The sequence below is a fragment of the Hyaena hyaena genome, unplaced genomic scaffold, assembly GCF_003009895.1.
Source record: "Hyaena hyaena isolate Hyena2069 unplaced genomic scaffold, ASM300989v1 scaffold_64, whole genome shotgun sequence".
NCBI lineage: Eukaryota > Metazoa > Chordata > Mammalia > Carnivora > Hyaenidae > Hyaena > Hyaena hyaena.
The window spans coordinates 675,487-698,975 of NW_024080698.1; the positions used below are offsets into that span (position 1 = coordinate 675,487).

Consider the following 23,489-nt stretch of genomic DNA (forward strand, 5'->3'; position numbering starts at 1 on the left):
TGAGGCCCAGGGAGGATTCTTAAAAGGTGCACAAATTCACAGCATGTTTATGGGCCGATAAGACCCAATCCGAAGAGAAAGGGAAAAAATGGTGGGGCAGGAGAGGAACACAATTAGTGGAACAGTGTCCCCGATTCTCTGAGAAGGAAAAATCCAGGGCACTGTGGGATGTAGGACGAACAATTCACCCCGGTTTGCCCAGGACCGGCCTGTTGTTTCCACTGAAAGACCCACCTCCCAGGAAAATGCTCAGATCCAAGCAGGCTGAGATGGGTGGTCACCGTAGAGGAGGCGGTGAGGGAGCAGGGGAGGCAGAGAAGGTGACACGGATGTGGGTGGATTCGTTGATCGGTGACAGGATAAAAAGGTGGTTCTCTTTTGATGCTTCTGTGTTGTTGTTGTTTTTTTTTTTCCCAGCGAAATAAAGAGTATTGTATTAGCTGAGAGCAATGAGAACAAGAAGAGGGGGTTGAAGGTTTGAGGAGAGTGGGGAAGGAGGGAATAGTCATCAGGAAAAGGAGGGCACAATAGTCTGGGTAAAGGTTAGGACTTCTAGATAGTGCTGAGTGCCCACTTGAGATCTGCAGTGATAGACTGCAAACCAGACCAGTCAGTGTGGCCCATCTGCTTTTCTCCAGCCATGTTCAACTGTCGAGGGGCAGGGATCATGTAGGAGGGGGATTGCGTTTATGCGGAACATTCGATCCCGGGTGCGGAAACTGAAGACTGACAGTTAAGCGAATTTCATGGCCGAGCTGAGGCAAAGGCTGGCACACCTGCCTTCCAACGTAGCGCTTTCTGTTTGCCAGGAATCAGCACTCGGGTCTCACAGCCCCTTGGCTGAAGGTGTTTGCGTGATCTTCAGAAAACCTGCACACACACACCCCCCATGCCTGTAGGGCCCAGCGTGGGTGAGCTGACAGGCTGTGGGCAGCAGAGAGGAGGAAGGCACAAATGGGCCATCCAGGGCATGGGAATATCCAACTGGCAGACAGGGACCATAGGCAGGAATACCTCGGGGTCGTGTCCCTGGTGATAGGAGCTGTGGTCTGCCAAGGGATTTCATCTCACGTGCCCGTGGAAGCCTCCGAATCGATAATTACAGCATTTCATTCCTCAGCCTGGAGCAGAGACGATGACACAGCAGCTGCTGCATCGCTGCTCCAGCCACCACTTTCCTTGGATTCTTGCTCCGAACTCTCTAGCATAGGCGTGGTCACTTCTGGTATCTCTTGTGGGGGGGGGAAAGGGCTCAGAGACCCCAACAGCCTTCGGAAGAAGCACTCTGGACAAGAGAATTTTATGCTTTACCTCAGGGGAGCCATGGTAGTTGAATAGAACACATGTAACGAGCCTACCGGTATTGGGTACGTGCCTCTGTGAGCACACAAAGAGGAGCAGAAGTTCACAGCCCACCATACCAGGGGCTGGGAGGGCTGAGGAGGATTGTCCGGGTCTGTTGAGAAGAGAGAGGCTAGAAGCCACTTCACATGGGCTGGCTGAGTCGTGGTCAAAAACCGGAGCAGCGGCTCCCTATGTTCACCTGTGCGTCTATTGCTGCCATGAGCACCGGTGAGTTCAGACATGGATTTTAGTTACTCTCCATCTGAGGTCTCCAAAGAGGCCAGTGAAACTCTTAGCAAAGGGCATGCTGAAGTATTTCAATATTTTAAAAGTTGAAATCATATATTTAACCACCATATGCAGAGTAAGTTTCAAGTGTCTTTACCTTTGGCTCAAATATAGCAACTCCACGTGGTATTTCTTGGCGGTGAGAAGCTTGATGGGTAGTTCTGTGTCTAATCACCACGGGAAAGTAGTTACTTAAAATGCCATTTGTTCGATGGGTAGTGTCTTTTAAAACATCATGCTCGGGGGCTAATCTAATAAAAAGAAGGAGACGAAAGTTAGGAAAGCAATCATCTGTCTATATGGCTTGTTGTCTAAGCTATTTTTTTTTTTTTGACCTAACATTACAACTAGAAGGTTTGGTGCCATGTTAACGAAGCAAATGATTCCTCAGCACTTTTACGTAAGTCAGTGCAATTTACACACGTGTATCTGCTTCATTTCCAGCTCGGACACCTCCCTGACCCCTCACCAGCTCAGCTGACCATCCGGGACCTAGAGCTTAGCTTCCCATACTGTGAGTGGCCATGGATGCTCTCCCACTCAAAGTTGATGACTACCTGTGCTCACCTGTGCTCACCTGTGCTCAGTGATGAACGCTTCCGGGCCCTGTCTGGAGTTCACTCCTCTCTCCTTGACTGACTCCCGTCCCACAAGCTGAGCCTCAGGAAGGACCAAGTTCCGATCATAGCAGGCAAACTTGGAGAGAGTCAGAGAAAGTCTGCACTTTCTATTTGCCCACTATAGACTCTTGGAACTGAGCTTCCTCCCTGATTCCTCGATTCTTTCATCAGGTATCTATTGAGTGACTATTAGATGCCGGGCACAGTGCTAGGCGCTATGGCTACAAAAATTAATAAGTAATTGTCCTCTCTTCTTCCAAAGAGCTCTCATTGCTCACATGCAAACAATGACACCACCATTATGGCAAAGGTTCTAAGGCACCAAAAGGCTGCGACATGCCTTCTGGAGAAAATATGTGTATTAGAGAAGCTTTGCTGAGGTGTGAGTTCTCGTGCTGTTGGCCTTGACTCCAAGGTTAATGAATCACTAATATATATATTGAATAAGGTATCCTTAAATAGAAACACACACAAAGCAGGCTTATGCATTGACCCATTCATGAAAATGTGGCCAGAGGTTTGCAGGAAAGTAACCTGGTATTTCCCCTGGATGCAACAGTTCAGTATTGCTAATTCCGTGATCAGGTGACTTCACAGATCATAACTATGGCCAATAACAAGAGTTGACTGTAAACAGGATAAGCGATTTGTGGAGTTAGAGGGAGGCCCCAGGCACTCTGGAGCTGGAGTCCTCCAAAGCGTGCAGGAAGTGGTCTGGCAATACCTACCCCTTTCAATAAAGACTCAAATTGTGTGGGACTTTTGGAAACACAAAGATATTCTTTATTGATTTTTTTTGAAAGATGCTATTTTCCTGTCCTTAAATGAAAGGCCCAAGATCTTGGCCCATCCTGGCCCTCAGTTCTGGTTTTATAGGATCCTTCTGGGTGAGTCTCTGTCCAGGATTTCCCCAGCTAGAACTCTGCTCTGACTCGGTCATTTCCCTCTCCCTTCCTGCCCTTTCTTATCTCTCAACCCAGGGACCAAGTTCTCTGCCAATTTCTGTTCAGTTGCCAATTGCTTGTCTGCCCAAGCTTCCGTGGGGAACCTGCACTGGTTTCATGTTCCCCCAAGTGCGTGTTCCACTCAACGGGGCATATCCACCTGCAGACTCTTGCCCTTTCAAGGTGTCCCATCCTGCTGCCATGGCTAGGCTCATAGGTTGAATCAGAGCTCACTGGCTGCAAGGAACATAAATTTTACTCAAAGAAAAAGATGACTGTTAAAAGGTATGGAAGCATCTTCTAGAAATAAAGTAAATTCAGGCCTCTTGGGAACTGACGCTGGCAATGAGAAGGCATGGGCAGCCAGAAAGAGTCCTGGTCCCCCTCTGGCTTGCTCTCTGTCTCTATGCATCTGTCCTTCCTTCTTTCCCTTCTCTTCCCCTTCTTTCCCACTTTTTCTCATCCTTGGTTTCTCTCTCCTGCTCTGTCTTATTCTCTTTGCAGACCATTTTGCTCTGCTCCCTCTGACCACTCCTCCCCTCTGACTCTGGCTCGCATGAAGCTTGGCTTTGCCTTGCCATTAATTCCAGAGCTTACTCTACATGGTTATCTCCAATGCCTGCTCCCAAATACAATTCGTTTGCATAAGGAAGGGAGAATCTGCCTGGCTGAGCTCCCTAGCTTATGCGGGCTCCTCTTATGTCAGATGCCCATCCGTGGCTCACTCAGCTGAGCTGGAGGGGGAGGGGAACATAAGACAAGTCATGGCCATCTACACCTGCTCCTTTTGAGAGGGTAGGCAGTCCTGTGGGCAGAACTCAGTTCCCAGAAAAGGGGACAGAACACCAAAATATGTTACCTGTAGTCATTTCATCATTCAGGCCATGTTCTGACGTCTGAGGAAATGCTCCGGTGGATATTAGGAATTCTTATTTAATCTTCCATGTGGCCTCATTGTCCAATGGAGAGAGTTGGCAAGTTATTTCATGTTATGAAACTTAAATTTGTGGCTTAGGACTGTGTTCTGGGAACAGAAATTCAGCCCTCTGACTCAGCCCCTCTTCTTCTGTCTGATCTCCCTACTGTCTTTTATCCATACTTTAGGAGGACAGACAGAACTGGGAACCAAGGACCATTGTCGCCTTCAGGGAAGCCTCAAGTGGGCTAAGGGTTTCCCAAGGAGCAGTTTCAGAGGTCATATTGCACAGCAGGGTCAATGGAGGGAGATGGAGGGACAGGCTGTGCTCGTCTATAGGTAGCAAGAGGACTTTCCAAAGGTTCTCCAAGTGAAGCCACATGACTCAGAGACCAGAGATGGTCTGGATTCGAGGTGGGGATGGATGAGGTCATGTTTCAAGGCCAGTTCTTCCTTCCTGTTGGGCACTGCCTTGTTGGGGAGGAAAGAAACTTCTCCCCTGCCCCCTGCCGCCATGTTTCTGCCTCTCTCTGTGGAGAGGACAGACAGAACTTTGCACAGTCCTCTCTCCCACCCTGATGTGTGTTGGGGGAACATTCACACTCCCCTTTATAGGTTCTGTCTCCACAGGAGGAGGGGAGAGTCTTAGAGCCTCATGGTCCCTGCACATAAAAAGTTCATGAACACTTTGCCCACTTTCTCTTTTACTTCCTGCTCCACATCAGCATGGCCCTGGGGTCTCCTAACCCAGCCAGCTTATGAGTTGGGCATTGGAGACACGGACACATTCACTCTTTTGTCTTGCTCTTGTATCCACAAATATGCTTCAAATTGGCCTTTCCTAGCACTGCCAGGTTCTGGGGTTAAACAAGGCAGATTTGGGAAAGTAGAATAGTTGCCACGTTGACCTGAAGCCTGGGCCGTCTTCTCCAGCCCCGCTTGTATCAGAGCCCTGCTTTGGGGTTGTCCAGTATCGGCCCAGAGACTCTTTAATGCTGTATTTTGTTTCACAATTGCCTACTGATCTTTGAGCCGCCATTCAATCCATCAGAATCTCCGAGAAGGTCAGACAGAGAAAGACAAATACCGTATGATATCACTTACATGTAGAGGGTAAATCCTAAAAGATCTCATCACACAGAGACACACACACATACATAACTATGTGAGGTGATGGATGTTAACTTACTGTGGTGATAGCTTTGCAATATAAACATATATCAAGTCATTATGGTGTCCACCTGAAACTAAAACAAAGTTATGTGCCAATTATATTTCAATCAAATTGGAAGAAGAAAAATCTTGGAGAAGGGAGAAGGCATTTACTCCAATATGCTTGGGAGACCCAGAATCTAAAAGTAACTTAATTTGTTTCACCAATGATTTTATCCTTCATGCTACCTAAACTTCCACAAGTAAAAAGGTCGGATGCCTTAGAGACTTCTGTCCTCATTCTTCTGTGATGGAGGAATGAGAAAGTTAAGAGACAGACACTGCAGCAAAAAGCTTTTGCTTGATTAAAAATTTTAATTTATTTATATTTTTTAACGTTTATTTATTATTGAGAAACAGAGCAGGAGTATGGGCGGGGCAGAGAGAGAGGGAGGCACAAAATCCAAAGCAGACTCTAGGCTCTGAGCCATCAGCACAGAGCCCAATGCAGGGCTTGAACTCACAAACTGCGAGATCATGACCTGAGCTGAAGTCGGACGCTCAACCGACTGAGCCACCCAGGTGACCCTGTGATAAAATTGTTTTTAAATGTTTGTTGACTTCATCAGAAGATTTCTCTGCTGTGACATCAGACAAATTTGGGTTATGTAGTTTATTCTCTTTTACCCACCTGCTGTCCTCACATTACCTGGGCAGCATGAGGACCCAGGAGGGTCCCCTCAGAAGGCAGTAGGACAAGTGATTTCAGACCCCCTGCCTTGGTGGGCTTTTCCTTTTCTAGGGGAAAGAGCAGAGGGCCTCTGAGACCCTGAATGTACCTCTAGGGCCTTCTAAAATTAGGTTAGACCCTCCGCCTGAGCTGCTCATGCTGTGTGAGGAGATTGTGTCTCCCGGTGTTCCTGCAGGTAAGTGGAACAATGAGAAATAGTCCATTAGAACCTGACCATTAGCAGATCCATCCTTAGCTCACCTGCAGCCACACACCCGGTTTCCCCCACCTGGCCCTTTAAAAAACCTGCACAAGTAAGTATATACTACTCATTATATAAAATTTAGAAAATGCAAATAAACAAAAAGAAAACAACCACCTGAAACCCCACATGCTGGGTGGACACTGTCGACACTTTGATGTATATATATTCTTTTAGATTATTTCCATGCACATGTGTGATGTTTATCTACAAAAAAAAGGGAGCCATATTATGCAAAGCTTTTTTGTAACCTGTTATTCAAAAGCTAACGATATAGGGGCATCTGGGCAGGCTCAGTTGGTTAAGCCGACTCTTGGTTTTGGCTCAGGTCATGATCTCACGGTTGGTGGGACTGAGTCCCGCATCGGGCTCTGTGCTGACAGTGCAGAACCTGCTTGAGATTCTCTCTTTCCCTCTCTCTGCCCCTTCCATGATCATGTGGATGCTTTCTTTCTAAATAAATAAAGAAACTCTAAAAAATGATTAAAAAATAAAATCTAACAATATAGTGTGACTCCATGTCCCTTGTGCCATCGAAGAGTCGACAGCATCATTTTGACGGGTTGTATCCTCCCCTTTGGCAAGGCTGTACCGTCATTTATTAACCAAAGCCATCAGTGACTGGTTAGGGTTTCTCCGGTGTTCCAATGTCATTATAAACAGAAGTGCAGCAAGCATCATTGTGCGTTCCCCTTTGAACACTATTTGGTTATTTTCCGTGAATGCATTCTTGGACATGCAATTGCCACAATAAAGAGCATGTACTGTTCAAAGCCTTTGTTGCATATTGCCAAACTAACTGCTCCCCCCTGGAAAGGCCCTTGACACTTCTACAGCAGTGTATGGGAGGACCCGTTTCCAATACCCATGGCAACATTTGATGTCATATCTGCTCCTTCAGAGCAGTGGTTGAATCACACACGTATGGGAGAAAACGCATGTGGAAGGTGGAATCGGCTCCATCCTAGCAAGTCATGGCACTCCCTTGGATCTAAGCTTCTTTTGTCGAAGTATCTGAAGGGCATAACAACCGGCAAGTCCTTCAGCAGCATGGGCCTGGCACCGTGGGCCTCGCCAGACCTGATCTGGCCACACTCCTAATGGTGACCAGGTCTCAGGCCATTGCTCCCACCGCCCACCCAGGTGGCACCCCCATCTCCCTCCTCTGGCCAGAGGCCCATCGCCCTGTGGGGTAAGTCAGGGCTGGTCCTGCCTTAGCAGGAAACACTGGAAGGTGAGAATGTCAAACACATGAGTCTTGGCTTCCCCAGAGAGCTTTTACAAACACCCCTGTGACCCCCTTTTTGGGTCCCAGGGGGTTTTCTGTGCAGGTTGATTGAAAGTTTGGAGCTCCTTCATCAGTAAGTTTAGGAGAAAATCTATTCCATCACTCAGCAAGCCACAGAGCTCATCAGAGACCATAGAGCCCAGAGAAATCTGGGTGAGGCAGAAGAACAAAATGGCACCCGCCGATCTATGCCTTCCTTTACGTTGTTCTTTGTTACCTAGCTCCACAAAAACAGCAGCTCCCTCCAGCACGTGAGGAGGCCAGCTTTCCCCCCAATCTGCAGAGTGTGGTCCAAGTGGACCTGAGTCTCCACGGAGAAGGCAGTTGATTTATGGGGGATGGATCTTCAATCAGCTTCATTCTCGCTTCCGAGGCTCTCCACCGACTTCCCTTTGGTTCCTAATTCATTAATCCCCCACCCCCTCGCACACTTGCCCGATCCGATGACTCTTACATATAATACGGTACTGCGTTCCTTTCTGTAGTGCTGACTACTCATGTGATAAAATGCGGGCCCTGCCCCTTGTACCAGGAGATGTGACACGGGTCCTTCTCTCCACCCCAGGGACACCAGGATGGGGAGCAGCCGAGAGAGAAGTGGCAACAGGAGAGAGACTCAGCAGGGTAAGGAAGCATCTCATCTTTTGGTTCTTCCTTCATTATAGAGAAGTTTTAAAAACATCCGCATCTTCAGAAAACGTGGCGCACTGGCGGCGTCTCTGGGGTCTCTGTTTTTCTGTAGGATAATGTGGAAAGTCCGCCAAGGGGAGCTGCCTTGTCAACAGAAGTCACGTCACTTAGGATGGGATGGCCGAGAGCTTCGCCAGAGCACCGAGCTGGCGTTTGGCGTGATTGAAAGGAGATATGCTTAATTTTAGAGCTGGAGGGGACTCAACCACGATTCTTGTCAATCTGTCTCATTTTTTCCCCCTCCCTGTTCCCCCCTCCCTTCCCTCCTCCCTTCCCTTCTTTTTTTCAGGGGAGTGTGCTAACTGGGTCAGGGAAGAAGGTGGGCCTGTCTCATGCTGGGGTCCCCAGGCGTGACCGTCTTCAGGGCTCAGATTTTAATGGCAGGGTGGGATCTGGGTGGCCATTTGGAAGGTCCCAGTGAGGCTCTGCTGACTCACAGCAGCCCAGAGTTCTTACCCCGGAGAAAGCAGGAGTCCCAACTCTGCGAGCCCCGACCTTTGACCCGCCCCTCCTGTTCCTTTTCCCCTCCCCTGTGATTTTTCCCCCTGCACCCCCGTCAGTCTGGCCAGTCTCCTTTATCTCTCACATCCATCACACTCAGCCCTGCCCTGGGGCCTTCTTGCAGGCTAGTCAGTGCCTGGAAGGCCACATTGGGCCACATCCCGCCTCCTCCACGAAGACTTCTCTGATTGCTTCAGACCACACAGCACTCCACAGGCAGCACTGAGAGACTCGTTAATTGTGTTACTGGAGACCCTCAAGAGCCCACTCTGGTGGGACCCTTGCCTCTCCTTCGCTTGTAGGCCGAGTGCCACATGCTCTGAGCCTAGAGCGACCCAGAGCTTCTCTGGAGCCCAAGGGGGTTGCGTAGCCACCTTCCCTCCTGGCCGTCAGCTCCTCTGGGCCCAGCCTTTGCATTTTTCTTCTTTGAGCCTCTAGCGCTTAGCACTGTGCCCGGCACTTATTAATTAAACAGATACAGATCGGGGTCAGGGGAAGAGTAAAGAGGAGAGAAGCTACAAAGTTCAAAGAAGCTTCAGTCATCTTACAGTGGTTATTTCCAGGGTTTGCTAAAACAAAAACAACTGTTCTCAAAGCGTGGTTTGGAGGCCCCTGGGGTCCCCAAGACCCCTTCGGGGGACTCCACGGTCAAAATTAGTTTCAAAATAATATCAAGATATTATTTATCTTTTCCCTTCCCGTTCTCTCACATGGCGTGTTTTCCAGAAGCTACACAGTGTGAGATCTCACAGACGACTGAAGGCAGAAGCAGATACAAGAACCCAGCTGTCCTCGACTAAGCCAGACACTAAAGGGATCTGCGAAAATGCAAAACAATGCTCCCCTTCTCATTGATTCTTTTTGCTTTGAAAAATATAACAATTTTTCATAAAAAAAATGTTGAGCGTACTAGCGTGTAATGGGCTTGTATGGTGACTTCAAAAGTAAGTTAACAAATATTTTAAGCAGTTCTTAGTTTTCATTTCTTTTTTTAAATTTGTTTAATGTTTTATTTATTTCTGAGAGAGAGACACAGCGTGAGCAGGGGAGAGTCAGAGAGAGAGGGAGAGACACAGAATCTGAAACAGGCTCCAGGCTCTGAGCTAGCTGTCAGCACAGAGCCCGACACGGGGCTTGAACCCACGAGCAGTGAGATCATGACCTGAGCCGAAGTCGGAAGCTTAACTGACTGAGCCACCCAGGCGCCCCAGTTCTTAGTTTTCATTTCTAACGCAGTTAACAGCAACAGCTATAACCCACATAAACAAAAGTTCTTGGGGATCCCCAATAATTTTGAAGGCCGAAAAGAGATGCAAGACCAAAAGGTTTCAGAATCTTTGCGCTGGAACATGAGTATTAGTTGCTCGTCGGCTAGTCGGCACCCCTTCCTCCCTACACGCCCCCCGTTTCCATTTCTCTCTTATTCCTGGAGCCTGTGACTGCGAATTTTGAGATGACTCTTCGCTCCGGATAATCCACAGAGTGTGGCTCCTGGTGGCCCTCAGTGGTGGCATGCTAATGAGGACAGACCAGCTGTGGGAGGAAGGGAGCTTAGCAAGTGTCCCCCGGCACTCTCTCCCCCCCCCCCCCCCCCCCGCAATGGCCAGCGGGCCTTTCCCTCCTCCCCCCACTTTGTAGAAGCCCATGAGTCTCTCTTATCACCTCAGAAATTACTTTTCTCATTCCCCACAACTGGACCAATCCAAAGACCAGCCCTTCTCAGCTCACAAGCCCTTGCACTTCTCGAGACCCATCCTTCAGGATTAGCTGAACCCCAATTTTCACTCTCCCTTGGAGATGCCAGGGGAACAGGGGGAGCGAGGAAGAAGCGCAGGTCCTTCCCCAAAGGCAGCTGCAGGGCTGGGGGTCCTGGTACCATTACCGTTAAGCTGACACCGAATGATACACGCACCACAGAATTCCCCAGAAACGTCTGACGCAGGAAACTCAGCTCGAGGCCCAGACGAAGTACGATACGTGCAGGCTGCTGTTGCCATGAAAAGGTGGAACAGCTCTCTGTCCAGGATCCAATCAGTGACAGCCTTTTGAGCACTGGAGGGTCACGTCACAAAGGACTGGAGATTTGTCTGGAGGCTGAAGGGCAGGGGAAGAATTTAAGGGTAGAAATGGCCACTACCGCCCACATAAGTAATAATAATAACACTTAGGTTAGTGCAAGCACCCCGATGTACTTCCCAACAATAAAGCAGTGAAGCAAGTGCACTGTTGATATTTTCTCCACTTTCCAGGCGACGAAGCTGAAGCTTAGCAAGTTGAAGTCATGTGCTACCTACTACGTGCTGGGGCTCCATTCTGGCTACAGAAGCCTTGCTCGGCAGCAGGGCTGTTGAGGGAGTAGGCGTTCTGGAGAAATCTCAACAGGCAGTTGGTTCTCCTGGAGAATTATCGCCCTCAGGAAAGGGAAGAGGCCTCCTTCCGCAAGCCGCACTACCTGACGGGAAAAGGTCTGCTTCACGCTGCACAGGGTTGCAGTGACGTCATTTCTCAAGCAGTGCATCCAGCGGCCACACCAGGAAGTGTGGGCAGGCGAGACAAACATTCTTGAATTCTTTCTTGGCAGGTTGGTGGAGGCCGGGTATCTGGTTACACCTGCTGTAGACGTTTTTCAGGCCAGACTGTTGGGCGCACCGCCTGGAGTGGACCCTGGGCGCCGGTACCACTGTGTGTGTGTGTGTGTGTGTGTGTGTGTGTGTGTGCGCGCGTGCGTGCGTGTGTGCGCTGGAGCCAATTCTAAATGCTTTCTGAGGAGCTAGCTGGCAGAGCAGTGGGTGCCCCTGGACTCACCTCCAGAAGAGGTGGGTTGGCTCTCCAGGGAGGTGAGTCCCCAGTGCCTGCAGCCTCCCTAAGGGAACAGCCAGGCCTGCCCCCAGCTGGCCGCCATTGCCCCACAAGGAGAAGAAGACACTGACGGTCCTGCTAGTGGCCCAGTCCCCATCTTCCCTCCCCGTATGTGTCCCGGGCAATGCCAAGGGCACAAATCATTTGCGTTTCTTTGCTTGCAGGACACATGGCCCCTCTACTCCTCCAGGGGCTTGAAAGTCCACTCCCCCTGGGCCAGGCCAGGTTGGCAGAGAGCGGGGCCGCCCTGAAGCAGTGGGGCTGCCATATGAATGGACCTTGCTGGAACGCCACTTAAAATGACTCATCGCTGGCTCATGGCAGGGCTGTCGTGAGGAGGTTGGTCATCACATCCCACGGCCGGACCAAGGGCGGCCCCCGCCTGTCTCATCCTTACAGACAAGTTCAGGTAAAGAAGTACACAATGTAGATCCCTAACAAATAGCTTCTCCCCCAACCATACACACACACACACATACAGACATACCTATGCCCGCAGGCTCCTGGCTTCCTACGGATGCTCTGTAGAGCCACCATTGCTTCTGGGGTTTCTAGTATCGGCTTCTGAGCTTCTCCAAAGCCCAGATAGGCTTTCACCTGGGGACACTCGTGACCCCGTGAATTATATAACTGACCTGGCTCCTTTCTTTGCATCGGCCTTTAGAACGCTTAGAGGGGCGCCTGGGTGGCTTAGTTGGTTAAGCGTCCGACTTTCGCTTAGGTCATGATCTCGCGGTTCGTGGGTTTGAGCCCCACGTCGGGCTCTGTGCTGACAGCTAGCTCAGAGCCTGGAGCCTGTTTCAGATTCTGTATCTCTGTCTCTCTCTGACCCTCCCCTGCTCATGCTGTGTCTGTCTGTCTCTCTCTCTCTCTCCTAGAAATAAATAAAAAAATATTAAAAAAAAATAGAATGCTTAGAGATAAATTTGTGGCTCCCTAGAGCAAGTAAATACAGCCTTGAGGTATTCTTCCAAATCTTTTCCAATTTCTTTCCCCCCATTTTTTTTTTAAAGTTGAGGAACTTTGAAAATTCTGAAAAGTACACACTGATAATACTACATCTGATACTTGCCATACAAAATTGACAAGTGTTACTATTCTGTTATATTTGCTTCAAGTCTAAAAATATTACACATTAAATTGAAATGCCCATTGTCTCCCTCTAGGATTGTTCCCTACTCCCAATCAGAGCAGGAGCCAAATCCTAAGTTCAGTTCAGATCTTCCTTTCTGAAATTGCAATAAACATTTGTATGTGTATTCATAGAAAGTTGCAGGCAGGCCTATTTTTTATGAAGTTTATAAATGGCTCACACAGCACGCATCATTCTACGATGTGCTTTCTTCATTTAACGTATGTTGTGAGGATTCCTTCTCACTTTTTCTGTGTATTCTTGACTGTATTTGATGGTTCCTTCCTGGCTGTCACATACCCTTTTAGAAACAGGGCTGTATTGGGGGTGCCTGGGTGGCTCTGTCGATTAAGTGTCTGGCTTCAGCTCAGGTCGTGATCTCACGGTTTGTGGGTTCGAGCCCCGCATCGGGCTCTGTGCTGACAGCTCAGAGCCTGGAGCCTGTTTCGGATTCTGTCTCTCTCTCTGTCTGCCCCACCCCCGCTTATGTGCTTGCATGCTCTCTCTCTCTCTCTCTCTTAAAAATAAATAAGCATGACAATTTTTTTAAAAAAAGAAATAAGGCAGTGTTCAAACAAAGAATGGATTAATAAAATAATGATCTCTGCTATCCTAGTTATTATCCTAAGTAAGAGCTGGTCATCTGCTCTCTGTCTTCACGGACACTTACAAACGTGGAAAACGAGTCAATGCTGCCAGAGGAGACACTTGACCTGGATGTCAGGAAGCCTCCCCTCCACTCAAATAGGCATTCTTGGGAAGAAGTTTTCTCTAAGGTGGTTTTGCTTCTTTTCTATGTGGAGACAAAGAAATGGGTGAAATGAAATGACCCACTGGATTTTCAATCAACTAACAGGTCTTGGAAGGGAGCTAGTGGGCCAGCTACCAGGCTAAATGCTAGAGAAGATCAAAGAAAGTGCCTGTGCCTTCCAAGGCTCTATAATCTTGGTGGGAAGATAAGTCAGGTGGCATGCAAGGTGGCGCAGAAGCACTTGGGACCGTGTGGGGGAGAGGGTAAGAGCCGGGAACCCAGCTGCCTGGGTTTAAATCCCTGCTCTCCCCCTCATAGCTCTATGGATTCACTGTACCTTCTTTTTGCCCCACTTCCTCATCTGTAAAATGGAAATAATAAGGTTGAGTGAGAATTAAATGTACTAATATATATATAGCTATGAATACAGTATCTGATGCTTAGCAAGCACTATATGTGTATTTGTTAAATAAAAATAAGTGTTTCAATGGCACAGATCACGAGCTATAATGGTCCAGAGATGACTTTGAGTGTGTGTGTGGGGGGGGGAGGGGTGTTATGTGAAATGGCTTCTCAAGGGGGGTATCAGAGAGAGTGTGATCAAAGGCCTGAGCAATTTAGACCTCTTAACCAGAAGACCTTCTTCGCTAACACAAGGTATGTGTGGGCACAATAAGGAGAGGGGTCAGGCAGGACCGTGGGGGCACGGGAAGAGAATCGTGATATCGATAACGCAGGGGGAGAGGGGAAGGGCTTGATGTCAGGACCGGAAGTGCGGGATTTATCCTGTAAGGAGTAGGGAGCCCATACAGGTTCCATACAACGGTGAGACACACTGTAAGGACATACATCAATCAGGATACACCGGCACCCCCACTTCTCCGTGGGGTAAGACAGGAAAGTTTGTATGTCCTCTGCCGGTCAGCTGAGCCTTCACGTTGAGCCAAGGATACAGTCTCTGTCCAGAACACCTCAGGGTTGTTGCAAAGGACGAGAAAAGAAAGCACACGGCAAACTGTGCGCCGGCTCTTAAAACTTCCGCTGGGAAGCGACACATGTGTCATTCGCCCATGCAAGTCATACGGCCAAGCCTGCTGTCAGTGGAGCTGGGACCCAGGTCTTCCCAGGAAGGGGTGGCAAATATTTGTGAACAATAATCCCCCCCACCTCCCGCAACAGGAAGTTTTAAGACCCTCCCTCATAGCATCAGACAGGCTCGTGCTCTGATATCCCTCCATCCCAGTAACCTTGCTATCATGCGTTACGACGAATTTTTCTTTTACCAGGATGTTTTAGAATTTGCCTTGAAATCAATGTGGACCTCACCCCCACCTCAGGATGTCCCATTAGGTGATTAAAAGGAAACCGTTCCTCTGAGAACCATTTTCCCCCCAAGCGAGAGAAATGAATATAATATTTCTGCCTCTGAGTTACTCAGGCATCTTGGTTGAGGTGAGCCTGTGTGTTCTCCAGTTTGCCTGGTCTTATAATTTTGTAGCCTGCTGCGATCTCTGGCCTATTGATTAATGGGTCTCTCTCTCTCCACCACCAGCGACCTTAATCTTTTCTTAATTGCTTTAATGGCTGCTCGGCCTCCCTCTTGTGCCTTCCCCCACAATGTTGTTGTTGCAAAGCTTTTGTGTCTTAACTTCATTCCCCAACCGCGGACTTTGCAGGAGCATGAAAGGTGAATTCTTTCTTTGTTTACCCTCTTTTCCTTGGTTTTCTCTTTTGCTTTATTTCTTCTTCAGCTGTTTTCACATCACTCGGCCAGCGTGCGGCGTTGCCGGAGGTATCTGGGTGCACGTAGAAGAATAAACGAAAGTATCGTAAGGAAAGCCAGTGCCACGGCTCCCCTCTCCCACAGCGACCCCTGCACCCACTCCGTCGGGCATCCGGGCTGGGCACTGCCTCTCCCTCTCTGTCCCCTGCCCAGCAAGGCCCGTAGCAGGCAGGCCGCTCCTCCCCCATGCCCAGGGAGTCTGAAAGCCAGACTAAGGTGGAGGGGCAGGACCAGCTTTCACCTGACCTAGTCTGGGGTTCCCTCCCTCCTTAGGAACAGAATTCCGGGAGTTTCTTCAAATATACTTCATTCATTCATTCATTCACAAACACTTATTAAATGCCTACTGTGTGCCTGACACCGTGCTAGGTATCATACTTATCAAAGTACAAATAAGGCATAGACCCTGAGTTCCAATCACTTGCATTTCAAACTAACTGAGGCAAAAGGGTAGCTAACAAAGAAAATTCTCAGAAACCCGTCAGGGTACTGGATGACAACTACTGTGAGAGTTTTGAGATGAAAGGCCATGGCAGGCTGGGGATTTGAGCAGACTGCCTGGAAGAGGTGGGCTTTTTAACATGGGCCTTAAATGATGGGTGAGATACACAAAACAGACAAAAGACAAGGCATTTCCAGAGGTGAGAGAAACGTAGGAGTCGGGGAGAGGGAAGCAGAAAAGTGGGAACCCTGACTCCTTTGCACTCCAGGCTGCCATGGCCTTGGGAGGGTGGGTGTGGTGGGGGAAGCCTTCACTGTGTGCACCAACGCTTGGGTCTGCTTGCATCTGTGGAGATGCCTTTCCCCTCTGACTCCCCACTGTTCCGAGAGGAGAAGGATGATAGAAATGGTTAATGGGTGCCATTTTGAAGGGCAGAGAAGGAGAAAAAGAAGAGTCTTATTCAACAAGGACTCAGAAAACAAAATTTCTGGAACCTTCTTAGGTGGCCCTACAAAGTCTGAAACGATTCACATGGAGCCCATGCCCTCCATATGACCCCAAGCCACGGTCTTCATACCAGGACTGTTGGGATGTCAAGGCTCCATTTCAGCATCTCATCATGTCCCAGTTGGTCGCCAGGCATCCTGAACTGCTTCCTGATAGACTCCTCAGGTGTCAGTGAACCCCTGGGGAGGAGCCAGGGTCCCTTCCTGTAAAAGAATAGACAGGATCCAGGAGCCTGATAAGACATCAGAGCCAAACTGCTTGACACCATTGATGCCAAGGGACTCACCTCTACTCGTATTTACAAACTCTTAGGGGAGGCAGAGGGAGAAAGACCATTTACTGAGCACTTATGTTAGTAAATTAAGGGAGGCATAGAGTGTGTAGTGAAGAGTTAATCTCTGGGATCACACAGACTGAGTTCAAATCCAAACTCTTCAAATCTGCCTCTTTCCAGTTGGGTGATCTTGACTGGGTTCTTTAATCCCTCTTCTTTTCCCAGAATGTCTTAATCTAATTACAAAACATCTCAAAGAAATATAAAACAAGCACTTATAAGAGTGCCTCGGTGGCTCAGTCAGTTAAGCGTCCAACTTTGGCTCAGGTCATGAATTCGTGGTTCAGGAGTTCAAGCCCTGCGCTGGGCTCTGTGCTGACAGCTCAGAGCCTGGAGCCTGCTTCGGATTCTGTGTGCCCCTCTCTGCCCTTCCCTTGCTCAAACTCTGTCTCTCTGTCTCCCCAAAATGAATAAACATTTAAAAAAAACAAGCACTTATATATAATCTTTACATTTATATGTAACAGGTACCCAGATATTCATCACTAACATTAAAGACATAAACATTGTATCATATTTACTTCATGTCATCCAGTTTTTAAGAGGAAATGAATTGTTAACAATTAGTTTAAACTATCTTCTTCTTTCCTCTTCTTTCCTCTACGAAGGTAACAAGTGTCCCGAAGTTGTTTATGATTCCAGTGCATTAAAAAAAAAAAAACCTTTCACTACCTACATAAGTAACTGTGAAGCATAAATGCTGTAATAATACCCGCTGCTTAAGATTTTACATGATAGGTAGCATATTTTACGGATTCTTCTGAAAATTCCTTTTTTCTGCAATCGACATTGCATTCTGGGATTGAATTTTGTCAATGCCTGTGTGATGGCTGTATGGTATTCTTTTTGAAAAATTTTAAAAATGTTTTTTTAAATTTAGTTTTGAGAGAGAGAGAGAGAATGTGTGTGTGTGAGCAGGGGTGGGGCAGAGAGAGAGGGAGACACAGAATCTGAAACAGGCTCCATGCTCTGAGCTGTCAGCACAGAGCCTGAGGCAGGGCTCTAGCTCAAGAACCAAGAGATCATGACCTGAGCCAAAGTCAGATGCTTACTGAGCCACCCAGGCGCCCCTGTGGTATTCTGCTCTGAGAGTTGAGCCACTGTCTTATTTCCCCACCTCCTAGAGCAGGGGCCAGTGACCTTCCTCTGTAAAGGGCCAGAGAGTAAATATTTTAGGCCATATGATCTCTCCGATGATTTAACTCTGCCATTGGAGAAGAAATGCAGCCACAGACAGTATGCGTTTGGCTGTGCTCCAATAAAAAATTTATTTCAAATAATTTTTTAAAATAAGAATTTTTTTTTAGAGCAGTGTAAGGTTCACAGCAAAACTGAGGGAGAGGTACGGCGATACCCCATATATTCCCATATATATACTCGTATATATATATATACCCATATATATTCCCATATATCCCCCCCCACACACACAGCCTCCCCCATTACCAACATCCTCCAACAGAGTAGTATGATTGTGACAACTGGTTAACCTACATTGACGTGTCATGATCACCCAGAATCCATAGTTTACATTAAGGCTTACACCTGGTACTGTATACATTTGATGGGTTTGGACAAACGTATAATGACATGTGTCCGCCGTTATGGTACCATACAGAGTAGTTTCACTGTCCCCCAAATCCTCTGAGCTCTGCCTCTATGCTCTCCCTGCTCCCTACCCCACCCCTGGCACCACACTGAGCTTTTTCCTCATTGTTTTGCCTTTTCCAGGATGCCATACAGTTGGAATTCTATGGTACATAGCCTTTTCAGAGTCACTTCTTTCACTTTGTATATGCACGTAGGCTTCCTCTATGTTTTTCATGGGTTAGTAGCTCATTTATTTTTAGTGCTGAATAATATTCCATCGTCTGGGGGTACTACGGTTTATTTATCCATCAGCCACTGCAGGACACCTTGGCTGCTTTCACGCCCTGACGGTTATGAATAAAGCTACTAGAAACATCCGTGTGCCGGTTTTTGCATGGACATAAGTTCTGATCATACTTTTGATGTGAATATTCTTCTTTTTCTTTTTTTCAACCATTTAAAAAGGTTCAAAGCACTCTTAGCTTGCAGGTGGCAGACCAGATTCGACTGGTGAGTGGCAGACTAGAGACTGGTGAGTCGTTGCCACTCTTCTCCTGTGACAAACAGCGCTGCCATGTTCATTCCTGCAAATGCCTCCCCGAGAACTATCCAAGCGTTTCTCCAAGCTAGACACCGAGGTGTTGAATTGCTGTGGCAGGGGGTGTGCAGTTACAGCCTCACCGGGTAGTGCCCGATTGCTGCTGCCATCGGACCCATTTACATTCCTACGGGCACCACGTCTGTTTCCTCCCATCCTCACCATCGCTTAGTGTTGTCTGACTTGAACTGTTTGGCCAAACCCATGAGTGCGATGCGTGATAGCTTATTCTTGTTTTAATTTGCAATCTCTGGAGGTGGGGGGTTCCAAATGTTTCCCGTCCAGGTTGCTTCCATCCTGAATTGCCCATTAATACCTGTTGCCCATTTTGCCGTTGGACGGTCTATCATTTCCTTATTAATTTCTAGGGGTTCTTTACATGTTCTGGGCGATTACTTAAACCTTCGTAGTTCCAGTTCCCTCATCTGTGAGTGGGGACGTTAACAGCACCCACAGCGTGGAGTTGCTGTAAGGATTAATGTAGAGGAGTATCATATAAATGGTCTTTGGCCTTATCACAAAGAGTAAGGATAAGCAGGACATCTCGGTCCCCAGAATCCCTTCCGGGGAGAGCCCAGTATCTGCTGGGAGGAAATGTTATGCTAAACAACATGGTAAGGAGGGTAAAGCAGGAAAGGAATACTCAAGAGCAATGGAGTGTCTAGGTAATTGGCCACAAGGGACAAAGTGCTAGATCTGCATGACCATTGAGAGGGAGGGAAGGAGAGGGTCAAGGGGAGCATGGGGGCTGGGGGAGGGGGTGGCGCCTTCAGGGAAAGGTAACAAAGAAACCTCTTACGGAGACATTGGAGGAGAATAAAATCTCAGAGGCCTTTTCGACTGGTTGCGAAGTGTGGTCTCGCAATTGTGCTTCTCCTGCGCAAAGTCTCCATTGCTCACAAACGATGTCTGTAAGGGGACTCTTTCGCGCCCGGAAGAGGTCCTAGCACGTGCACTTGGGTCGGTGCGGCGGTGAGAACAGCTAGTATGGGGGCACCTCAGCAACTGAGTCTGAGGGGAGAGCTGGCAGCCCAGAAGCTGCTTGCCAGATTCATGATGTCGGGTGCTGTACTTGGTCCTTTCCAAATATTACCTCATTGAATCCTGTCACGCAGCCTTAATATCCTTCCTTCTGACTTGAGGGACCTGAAGTTCACAGAGGTCAAGTTAACTTGCCCGGGTTGATGCGGTCAGCAAATAGTAGGGACAGGATTGCATCTGGTACGTCTGACTCTAAAACTTCTATTCTTGAAGAGAGAGAGAGTTGGGGGGAGAGGAAAGAGGCAGGAGGGGAAAGAGGAAGAGAGCGAAAGAGAGAGGGGGAGACGGAAAGAGCTAGCAGCCACCGCTGATCCTTCTGGAAGCCCCATGTGGAAGGGAGGGAAGGCAGGGCCCACGCAGGAATCCCAGCCGCTCGCTGGTGGGATTGCGGAATTCAGCCACTAACAATATGGGACACCCCATTAAACCTGAATTTCAGATCAACAACGAATAATCACAGTTATGCCCCCATGAACTATATGGGACATACTTATGCTAAACCATCACTTGCTGTTCTTTTGAAATCCAAGTTTGACTGGTGTCCGCGTGTCATCTGACAGCCTCCCAGGCGCGGCATCTCGGTCCAGTGCCAGGAGAGACAAGCGGCAGCGTCTAGAAAAAAGCATCAGAGCAGCATTCCCCTTCGGCTCCGAAGCCCGGGATCTTCAAACAAACATGCCCCGTGTAACATCTGCCTCCTTTCAGAGCACCTGCCTCTCACCTTCTCAGCTGTCAAGCCTTCCAGGATGGCGGGAGCCAGCAGAGGAAGGGGATGGTGGCAAAGGCCGTCACCGCAGCATCCAAGCCCTCGCCATCCATCAAGCCCTGACGGGAGCACGGACAGACTGGAAGGGTCGCCAAGTTTGCCTTTGGGACGTCCCACCTCCCATGTCGCCCCTTTCCCCGGCATTCCTTTACCAACCCAGGCCCCCCGAGGCTCCGAGCCTCCTGCCACGGCCGTTGATAAATGAGTCCACGCTGAGGTGGCAGGGGACCCCTTCCCTAGGACAACCTGCAACGGAAAGGAAGAGCCCGAGGAAGATATGCTCGAGCCAAGGGCAGGAAACTCAAATGCTAGCATGTCAGGCCCCGTCGCAAGTGTTGGAAGGAGACCGGGAACAGAGGGCCCTTTGGTATTCCCCAAAAGATACCAGCGGTGTGAGCGCAGCTCTGCCTGAACGAACGGATACCGAAACACGAGCGCGTAGTGTCACGGCTCTAACACGAAGATTCCAGCCTGACCCAGAACTCTCTGGGGCTCGTCCTGCTTCGGGCAGCTTCCTCCACGCTGGGGAGTAACAGGAGCCGAAAGGCTTTCTTTGCACAGGCATCGCCAGCACCGAGCTCCGAAGTCTCCAGTCGCTCTCGTTCTTGCTCGGCCTCCATCCTCTCCTAGAATGTTCCCACCGGGAAGGCAGACAGCGCTGAGCCACGCTGGGAGGCCAGCCCACAGAGAAGGCGCCGAGCTCCCAGAAGCCCAGGGCCAGACTCTCGCCGCACATACCTGTCCTTGGCTCATTGTTGCTCCCTCCTAGAAAGAGCACCAGGCCTCCCACCCTGGCCTTCCCACCTCTCAACAGCCTTCAGAGTGCCGTTTCCATGGCAACCAGAGGCCTTGCAGTCGGTTCACACCTATAAAACGTGAGTCTCCCTCCCTCCCAACATTCGGCCCCTCTGCCCGGGATTCTTGTCAAGGCCCTCTGTGGTCACCCTGAGTACATGCACCCTCTGCCTAACAGACTCCCCCTCCCGTCAGCGTCCGAGAATTTTACCCCCATGTTTCCTCAAAGACATCTGTGGAGGGCCTTCCCTTTGAATATGGAAGGTTTTTTTTTTAATTTGTGATAAGTTAGAAATGTAACCAACAGGGTGTGGACCACTTACAAAAACCTCTGGTGGAGCTGAGACTATGATGGGAGCTTCAGAGACGTGAGGCGAGAACTTGGCCCAAAGGCCTGTATGTGGAGATGCGATTATTCTTCGAGTAGGAGTTAATGGGGAGGCAGATCTCCAAATATTTCATACAGGGATTACAGCCAATTATGGGATTATACAAGAGGCCAGCACGCTGGCTCCCCTCTGGCCATCCGCACATCGTCAACACACAAATGGCAAGGAAGAAGGGGACCCAGGAGAGGGGCCTGGGCGGAGGGGAGTGAGGAGTGGGAACTCGGGAAAGAAGGGCCCGTCCACTCCCTCCGCTCAGCCTCCCTTCCCCAGCTCGGATTCTGTTCTCAGTAGTTTTGGAGGCCCCCCCCCTCATTCAGTTGGCTCCCCCAACCACAGCCTTGGTTTGTTTATAGCTGTCCCCCACCCCCAATGCTAGTCCAGCTCTTTCTGCCCCGTAGGTCACTGGCAAAGCCCCATCCCCAGCAAACCCACCCATCGCACCAACCTGCAAGGAATATAACTTTCCACAAAGGGAAGAGAACGAAGACTTAGAAAACCCTATCATATGATTTTTTTTTTAGTCCTTTGCAAAATAATCATATTTTGTTGATCGTGTCTGAGAGGGTCCTTTCGGGGCAGGGAGGATGCCCAGATCCAGGAAGGGGACAGTCTTTTAGGTTCAAGTTCCTAGGTGCTTGGGATCTGGTCCATCTTCTGGGCCTTCCTGAGGGTTCAGAAGTCTCTAGATGGTTTTTCTGTGCCCACCAGGAGGCCCTTCTGATAGAGCAAGGGCTGGGGGACTTAGTCTCCACAAACCCTGACCCGCCACCTCCCCTCTAGACCCCCACCCTCAGCCTCTTCCCTGTTGACTGGGTGGCCAGAGGGCAACTCACATGTCAAGTCGTCTATGTAATCCCCTAAGTAGCAGTAACCAGACAATGAAATCTCTATGGACCTCCTCTCCACTATCTCCCGAAAGCAAAATTCTAAAATACAACCTAGGGTTACTATGGCCCCACAGAACTCCTTCCTTCGGGATGGGACGGGGTGTGGCAGCTGGGGGTGAGATCCCCACGGGGTGTTCTGTTTCAGCCTAAACAAACCCTAGTACTTGGCAAGTTGGGGGGATTTTGTGACACTTCCCACCAGGTAGGCTGATTTCCCCAGAACCGCCTGGCCCCATGTCAACAAGTTCCCACGAGGTCCCTTCAAGTGAGTGACAGCCAAGGCGAACCTGGGATTTTAGGTTATGAGGCCAATTCCATTTCCTATTCCAGAGGGGAGCAGACCTTTCAAAGAGTAACTCGACCTGCATGGCAACACTGTAGATTCCAGTCTCCCCGACCCAAACTGTCCCTGCCAGGGTGTCCTCCGCCCTGTTCACTCTGGATCTGTTCCGGCTTGACTTTGGATGAGATCTGTCTTCCGAAGAATACAAAGGGCTAGATCCTCAGTTTCTGGAGTCTCCCCAGCTGGTGGCCAGCTGGTGACAGAGATCTGCCTCTACTCTCTGAGCGTCGGAGAAACTGAGGACCTGGAAGGACACAGCCGTTTCAATCACTTCGCCCAAGAACTTCCCAAGTTCAAGATGCCCAGTTTGGATGTTAAGTAACTCAGACATCTCTGGATTGTGCGACGTCTCCTCTGCATTCCTCCCACCCTGCCCTTGTCTGGGGGGAGACCCCAAACATCTGGAAGTGCCTTTGAGCTGCTCTGCAGCCCCAGTCTCCACTGTCTCTTGGTCCCTCCATTCGCAGCGACTGCTATTTCCAGTGCCTCGGTGAGCCGCCACCACCTCCTGCCCACCACCTCATCCCTCCTCCAACT

The 23,489-nt window shown here is 49.2% G+C and overlaps 2 long non-coding RNA genes across 2 annotated transcripts; both read right to left on the minus strand.

Annotated features, from left to right (window-relative positions):
* Window positions 1-1,293: 1,293 nt before the first annotated feature.
* LOC120232051 lies at window positions 1,294-5,356 on the minus strand. Its single transcript, XR_005528484.1, has 2 exons — window positions 5,302-5,356; window positions 1,294-1,883 (listed from the first exon to the last, which is right to left on the minus strand). It is a non-coding gene; the product is annotated as an uncharacterized LOC120232051 (long non-coding RNA).
* A 4,591-nt stretch (window positions 5,357-9,947) lies between these two features.
* On the minus strand, window positions 9,948-11,277 carry LOC120232049. The gene is made up of 3 exons (XR_005528482.1): window positions 11,026-11,277; window positions 10,648-10,829; window positions 9,948-10,268 (listed from the first exon to the last, which is right to left on the minus strand). It is a non-coding gene; the product is annotated as an uncharacterized LOC120232049 (long non-coding RNA).
* Window positions 11,278-23,489: the final 12,212 nt, after the last annotated feature.